This window comes from Schistocerca piceifrons, chromosome 9 (assembly GCF_021461385.2).
Source record: "Schistocerca piceifrons isolate TAMUIC-IGC-003096 chromosome 9, iqSchPice1.1, whole genome shotgun sequence".
Lineage (NCBI taxonomy): Eukaryota > Metazoa > Arthropoda > Insecta > Orthoptera > Acrididae > Schistocerca > Schistocerca piceifrons.
This window is the reverse complement of record NC_060146.1, coordinates 105,531,258-105,539,131: the sequence shown is the minus strand read 5'-3', so window position 1 is coordinate 105,539,131 and position 7,874 is coordinate 105,531,258. Positions and strand designations below refer to the sequence as shown.

General features: G+C 43.7%; 1 non-coding gene across 1 annotated transcript; it reads left to right on the top strand.

Moving 5' to 3' along the window:
* Positions 1-2,446: 2,446 nt before the first annotated feature.
* On the top strand, positions 2,447-2,521 carry Trnat-ugu. Its single transcript has one exon. It is a non-coding gene; the product is annotated as a tRNA-Thr (tRNA).
* The last annotated feature ends 5,353 nt before the right edge of the window (positions 2,522-7,874 follow it).

The window sequence follows — 7,874 nt, the reverse complement described above, 5'->3', positions numbered from 1 at the left end:
ATATTACATTTATTTACGTTCAGGGTCAGGTGCCATATTCTGCACCAGTCATCAATTCTCTGCAGGTCGTTCTGCAAATTCTTACTATCTTCTGGCGTTGCTACTTTGGTATAGACAACTGCATCATCTGCGAATAGCCTTAAAGAGCATTCGACGCTTTCTACTAGATAGTTTATATATATTGTAACCAGCAACGGTCCTACCACACTTTCCTGTGGTACTCCGGATATTAGCTTTACATCTGTCTATTTTATTCCGTTAAGAGCGACGTGTTGAGTCTTGAATGCAATTGAAGGTCTGCTCCGTTACTCCATAAGCTCGAATTTCTGTTATTAAACGGCAGTGTCGGACGGTGACAAGTGCCAAGGAACACGACATCAACCTGAGCGCCGTTGTCCACTGTGCTGTGGATCTCATGGAGGAACAGAGCGAGCTGAGTTTCGCATGATCTCTGTTCGCGAAATCCATGTTGATTTTTATAGAGGAGATCTTCATTTTTCCAAAAAGTCATAATTCTTGAGCATAAAACATGTTCCATAATTCTATAACAGATTGACGTCAACGATATAGGTCTATAATTCTATGGGTCTGTCTTACGGCCTTTCTTAGAAGGGTGTTGTGTGATGTCCTTAGGTTAGTTGGGTTTAAGTAGTTCTAAGTTCTAGGGGACTGATGACCATAGCTGTTAAGTCCCATAGTGCTCAGAGCCATCTTTCTTAGAAACGGGAATGATCTGCGCTTTTTTCCGGTCTTTCATGTGATCTATGCAAAATGTAACTACCTAACTAACTAACTATCTATACAAGAGGGGGCATCATCTCATGATTTTTTTTCTTCTCTGTAAGCAGCTAAGAGAAGAGACTCTCTAATTGGCCCTGCCGTCGTAGAAAGGAATACTTTTCATACTGTCGCAAAGAGGACGCACAAGAGTTGTGCCTGCTTGAAAAGGCATCCGGCTGAGCTAATAGGGAAGAGAGCGCACGAAGATGAATATGGCCCCGCTTAGTGAGGGTAGGGGCAGAGGCAGGGGTAAGGGCGGGTGGGATTCCGATATCCGTTCGTATTGAGGTCCACTCTCTCCCCTCCCCCCCCCACCCCACGCCCCGCCCCCCCCCCCCCACCGCCCAGCCAGAAAGGGCTTACCGAAACCGCCCTAGGGGGGCGTGGCCCGCCAAGTTTTCTGTACGCCGGGACCGGCGCCGAGGCGCGCCGAAACTTGGCGAGTTCACGCTCCAGTGGAGGCAAAGACACCAGCGGAGCGCATATCGCACTCCTCCTTTGTTTTCGTTACGCCAGCGGGGGGAGCCGTGGGATTCTCAGAACCTGAAATTGCAGCCCAGGGCGAAAAGGCTTCCGCTGTCTTCGGAAAATAAGTTCGCGTTCGCAGACGCAAATACACGACCAGAGGCCAAGTATCTCGCAACTTTGTAACCGACCGTATTTACTGTACTGCGGCGACAGCTTTGCGCGACCGAATAAATGAAACTGTCCAGTTCTCAATTACTTGTAGACGCCTACAGGATTTCGACAAAAACACGAGGATACTAGAAACACGACACGTTACCATATCTAATACGTCATAACAAACTTGTTGGCCTTCAAAGCAGCTTCCTGTCGTCTCAGAACAGATAAATAAAGTTCCCGTATGGATTTCAAGGGAACCTTGTATCATTCTTTCTAAATAACAGTGGCAAGTTGTGGTAACAATGGCGTAGGTAGATAGCGATCACTTACCCTTCGCTACAAAGAACACCACAACGGCTCAATAGTATTGACATCTGGTTACTGGTGTGATCAGGGGAGATGCAACAGTTCATCCTCGTACTCATAAAACCGGTCCTAGAAGTTACGAGCTGTCTGAGGTGAGGCCCTGTCGCTTGGACCACACCATCATTATTTGGGAATTAAAGCCGTGAGGCAGCGTAACTTACGATGCACAAATACTTAGTATCTGAGATAGCTCGCACATGGTGACTTCCGACAAACTTTACCATTAATTTCGAACCTTCACGAAGTTTTCTCCCTGACACTACCCTCAAAATGATGAAAAGAAACAAGTTTACTGGTTCTTATATTTTCGCTATTCATACCGTAATACGTCAGCATCAGACATAGCGTATAAATGTATTGAAATGATAATTAAATGGACACCCTAGCTGCAAACAGGCGTTGATGTACTTCATTGGGGACATGTTGAAAATGTGTGCCCCGACCGGGATTCGAACCCGGGATCTCCTTCTCACATGGCAGACGCTCTATCCATCTGAACCACACGCTATGCCCGAACTCGTACGGGACTTGGTAGATTAATCTGCCACGAGTAATGAGTATGATGGGCAAACATCTATTAGGCGCACTACGAATGTAGTGATGTGGACATGTTGGGAATGTGGATCTCACGGGAAGCGTGCAGGGGATAAGTCCCTGCAGACGCACTATCCTCTGTGCCCACGGTGGCTCAGATGGATAGAGCGTCTGCCATGTAAGCAGGAGATCCCGGGTTCGAATCCCGGTCGGGGCACACATTTTCAACATGTCCCCAATGAAGTACATCAACGCCTGTTTGCAGATAGGGTGTCCATTTAATTATCATTTCATTTCTAGCAAAGCTGCATGGTCATCCACGGGAACTGTTCTTTCGGGAACAAATACTACCGCCTTATATATATATATATATAAATTTATTACTTCTTTGCTACAAAGTCTATTCACATTTGCAGACCGAATCCACATATACCTCATAATACAATTGCAAAATTACACTGAACCGCCAAACAAACTATTACAGGTATGCGTATTCAAATACAGAGATATGTACACAGGCGGAATACGGCGCTGCGGTCGGCAACGCCTATGTAAGATCAGATGCGTTTGGCGCAATTGTTAGATCGGTTATTGCTGGTATAATGGTAGGTTATCAAGATTTAAATGAGTTTGAAGGTGGTGTTACAGTCGGCACAAGAACGGTGGGACACAGCATCTCCGAGGTAGCAATGGAGGGGGGATTCTCCCGTACGACCGCTTCACGAGTGTACCGTGAAAATCAGGAATCCGGTAAAAAATCAACTCTCCGACATCGCTGCAGCCAACGGGACCAACGAAGAGCTACATGAAACTTCCTGGCAGATTAAAACTGTGTGCCCGACCGAGACTCGAACTCGGGACCTTTGCCTTTCGCGGGCAAGTGCTCTACCATCTGAGCTACCGAAGCACGACTCACGCCCGGTACTCACAGCTTTACTTCTGCCAGTACCTCGTCTCCTACATTCCAAACTTTACAGAAGCTCTCCTGCGAACCTTGCAGTACTAGCACTCCTGAAAGAAAGGATATTGCGGAGACATGGCTTAGTCACAGCCTGGGGGATGTTTCCAGAATGAGATTTTCACTCTGCAGCGGGGTGTGCGCTGATATGAAACTTCCTGGCAGATTAAAACTGTACTGGCAGAAGTAAAGCTGTGAGTACCGGGCGTGAGTCGTGCTTCGGTAGCTCAGATGGTAGAGCACTTGCCCGCGAAAGGCAAAGGTTCCGAGTTCGAGTCTCGGTCGGGCACACAGTTTTAATCTGCCAGGAAGTTTCATATCAGCGCACACCCCGCTGCAGAGTGAAAATCTCATTCTGAAGAGCTACATATTTATCCTATCTGCAAGGAAGTTCTATACGGGAGCATAAATATGATCCGCGATACTCATTAAGCTCGTATTTCATTCAGTGAACGTCGAAGCGGAAATACAGTTACATGTAATGCCTCCGAGGAGAACAGGACGTCCATGTGTGCGTCTTTGTCTACAGCACACAGGACTGGGTGGACGAGTACAACGAACTGAGTTTTGCAAGATAATTGTTAACGGAGTCGACAAACGTCATAAACGTAAGGACAAACCTTAAAACAGAGGTAGAGATTGAAAATAGCACTTCAGTTGTAAGGCTTTTATTTTGTCCCAGTGCCGAAACCACATCCGGCTTAGGGCTACTGAATGCCTATAATGCAAGTGTGGTGCTGGAAATAAAGAAGAGACCGAAGCTAATAAAAATTCCCCCGCGAATTCCTCTCCTGTGCCAACCTCTTCATCTCAGAGTAGCACTTGCAACCTACGTCCTCAATTATTTGGAGGACGTATTCCAATCCCTGTCTGCATGTATTTACTCTCTACAGCCCCCTCTAGTACCATAGAAGTTTATCCCTCATGTAACATATGTCTTATCATCCTGTCGCTTGTGTTTTCTATACGTTCTTTTCTCTGCCTATTTTGCGGAGGACTTCCTCATACTTTATCCTCAGTTCACCTAATTTTCAACATTCCTCTGTAGTACCACGTCTCAAACACTCCCATTCTCTTTTGTTAAGGTTTTTACACTGTCCACAGTGTCGTACTCTACAATGCTGTGCCCTAAACGTACGCACACAGAAATTCCTTCTTCATATTAAGGCCTATGTTTGATACTAGTATACTTCTCTTGCCCAGGAATGTCCTATTTGCCTCAGCTGATCTGATTTTTATGATCTCTCTGTTTCATCCGTCATGGATAATTTTGCTTCTAAGATAGCAGAATTCCTTAGCCTGGTCTACTTCTTGATCACCAATTTTGATGCTAAGTTACTTGCTTTTTCATTTCAGCTAACAACTCATTACCTATGTCCTTTTCCTGTTTACTCTCAATCAATATTCTGTGCTCATTATACTGTCCCTTCATCTAAAAAATCTTGTAATTGTCCTTCACATTCACTGAAGACTGCAATGTCGTCAGCGAACCATACCACTGATATTCTTTCATCCAGAATTTGAATAACATAGTTGAACCTTCCTTTCATTTTCGTCATTGCTGTGACGCCTATATATAAGAAGGGTAGAAGGACGGATCCTCAAAATTACGTACCAATATCCTTAACATCGGTTTGTTGCAGGATTCTCAAACATATTCTCAGTTCGAATGTAATGAATTTCCTTGAGACAGAGAAGTTGCTGTCCATGCATGAGCACGGCTTTAGAAAGCATCGCCCTGCGAAACGCAACTCGCCCTTTTTTCACATGATATCTTGCGAACCATGGATGAAGGGTATCAGACGGATGCCATATTCCTTGACTTCCGGAAAGCGTTTCACTCGCTGCCCCACTGCAGACTCCTAACTAAGGTACGAGCATATGGGATTGGTTCCCAAGTATGTGAGTAGCTCGAAGACTTCTTAAGTAATAGAACCCAGTACGTTGTCCTCGATGGTGAGTGTTCATCGGAGGTGAGGGTATCATCTGGAGTGCCCCAGGGAAGTGTGGTAGGTCCGCTGTTGGTTTCTATTTATATAAATGATCTTTTGGATAGGGTGGATAGCAATGTGCGGCTGTTTGCTGATGATGGTGTGTTGTACGGGAAGGTGTCGTCGTTGAGTGACTGTAGGAGGATACAAGATGAATTGGACAGGATTTGTGATGGTGTAAAGAATGGCAGCTAATTCTACATATAGATAAATGTAAATTAATGCAGATGAATAGGAAAAAGAATCCTGTAATGTTTGGATACTCCATTAGTAGTGTAGCGCTTGACACAGTCACGTCGATTAAATATTTGGGCGTAACATTGCAGAGCGATATGAAGTGGGACAAGCCTTTAATGGCAGTTGTTGGGAAGGCGGATAGTCGTCTTCGCTTCATTGGTAGAATTTTGGGAAGATGTTGTCCATCTGTAAAGGAGACCGCTTATTAAAACACTAACACGACCTATTCTTGAGTACTGCTCGAGCGTTTCGGATCCCTATCAGGTCGGATTGAGGGAGGACATAGAAGCAATTCAGAGGCGGGCTGCTAGATTTGTTACTGGTAGGTTTAATCATCACGCGAGTGTTACGGAAATGCTTCAGGAACTCGGGTGGGAGTCTCTGGAGGAAAGGAGGCGTTCCTTTCGTGAATCGCTACTGAGGAAATTTAGAGAACCAGCATTTGAGGCTGACTGCAGTACAATTTTACTGCCACCAACTTATATTTCGCGGAAAGACCACAAAGATAAGAGAGATTAGGGCTCGTACAGAGGCATATAGACAGTCATTTTTCCCTCGTTCTCTTTTGGAGTGGAACAGGGAGAGAAGATGCTAGTTGTGGTACGAGGTACCCTCCGCCACGCACCGTATGGTGGATTGGGGAGTATCTGATTCAAAGTAGATGGAATGCTGCTGGCTGATTTCCTCTGGAATGAAAGAGGGGTGGTGGGGAGGGGGTGGGTAGAGGGGGTTGGCCTCAAAATATAGTGACTGAGGAAGAAGTCAACTAGCCGATCGCGTGCAATAAATATTTTGGGTGACGCAGGAAGCTTATATTGGCTACTGAACGATTGTTCGTGCAGCGCTGAGATGTCTCCCGTGTCGTCATTGTGACGTCAATGACGCCTGGCTGCAAATTTCTCCTTTTTGGTACCACAGTGACGTCTTCGTGAAGGCAGCGATTGAAGAAATGTTCTAATACGTATCCTTATGTCTGGCTGCAGTTTCCTGATGGTTTCTACAATTTTTATTTCTAGTGGTGGATGGAAACCTTCATCTGAATCTGACGTGAGGGTCCTAGCAGGAGAAACTTTATGGTTACTAAAATCTCAAAAACAACATTACAGAGCAATTTCGATTAAAAAGGCTGTAACGCTGTATTTAAGGTTTGGTATTTAATGGTATAAAATTTTATTGCACAGGGTGTGAATTAATGAACTAATGAATTAAAAGATTTTAAAAATTCTTCCTCTGTTTCTTTATGACTATAAAGGCATCTTTTGAAGATAATTCCTGATGGTTTCCACAATTTTTATTTCTTGTGTTACTTATGACACACATAACGAACACACAGATCACAGCGTTCAAAGTCGTCTCAGTGTTTGTATTTCTTTTTCCTGTTCCCCAGATGGCAACGATTTAGTACATTAATGGGTCTTCGATCCTCTTTACCCAATCTAATACGTATTACACTATTTTACCGGGTAATATTTACAATACTAAGGATAATATCAAGCAATAACGACGTAACACTGCGACTTGATATGAAATATTATCGTTCCGTATTGCTGATTCTTGCCAAGCAATACGTGCTAAAAATCAGACCATTGTAATTCTCTTCACACAATTCATGAAAACTTAATCACACTACATTGAACTCTGAGACAATTTATTGCTTGACACAGAAAAATCCACTTAAAAGGTATAACTGTATTTACGTGAAGTCGTTTGCTCCATCGCTGCTGGGACTCTGCAGTTCATCGTGGGTTTTACAAATTCGTTTCTGTTTCCCACTCCAGAAATGGTTACGTCAGTTTTACGTGATAGAAAACCACTTTTAGAATAAGAGTAATTAATGACACATCAATTTTTAAGAAGCGTCCTCGAACGGACGCCAAATTTGTTGCGCCTCGCCCGCCGTTTCTGTCATTAACAAATTTAATTCACGTAATATTGTTAATAAACTTCCGCTATCGGGCTTTGTGAAACGATACAGGTTCGAAGTTGATAATTGAATTTCGTTATCAGCTACGCACACCAAATAAAAGTAGGTAGCAGAGCACGTCATAAATAAAAGTGCAAATAGAGTTGAAGGCTCGTTAATTGAATTCCATTTGAGTAGGTGAAAGCTATTTGCTTGAGTTCATATATCGCAGAAGACGATATTATAACTTAGTCTTTGGAATCAGAATCGGGATTAATTTGATATTACGCTATAAGAACACACACGTACGACAACACATTTTTACTATCCCTTCAAATATCATTCCTGAATAATCACAATGAAGTTAATATAGAAGTGAGCTCAACATTTGGTACGAAAATAAGTGAAACAAAACTGGGCTCTACAATCCTTTAACATTTTAATATATTATACGTAAGGCAGCAGCGATTTGTTCCGACGT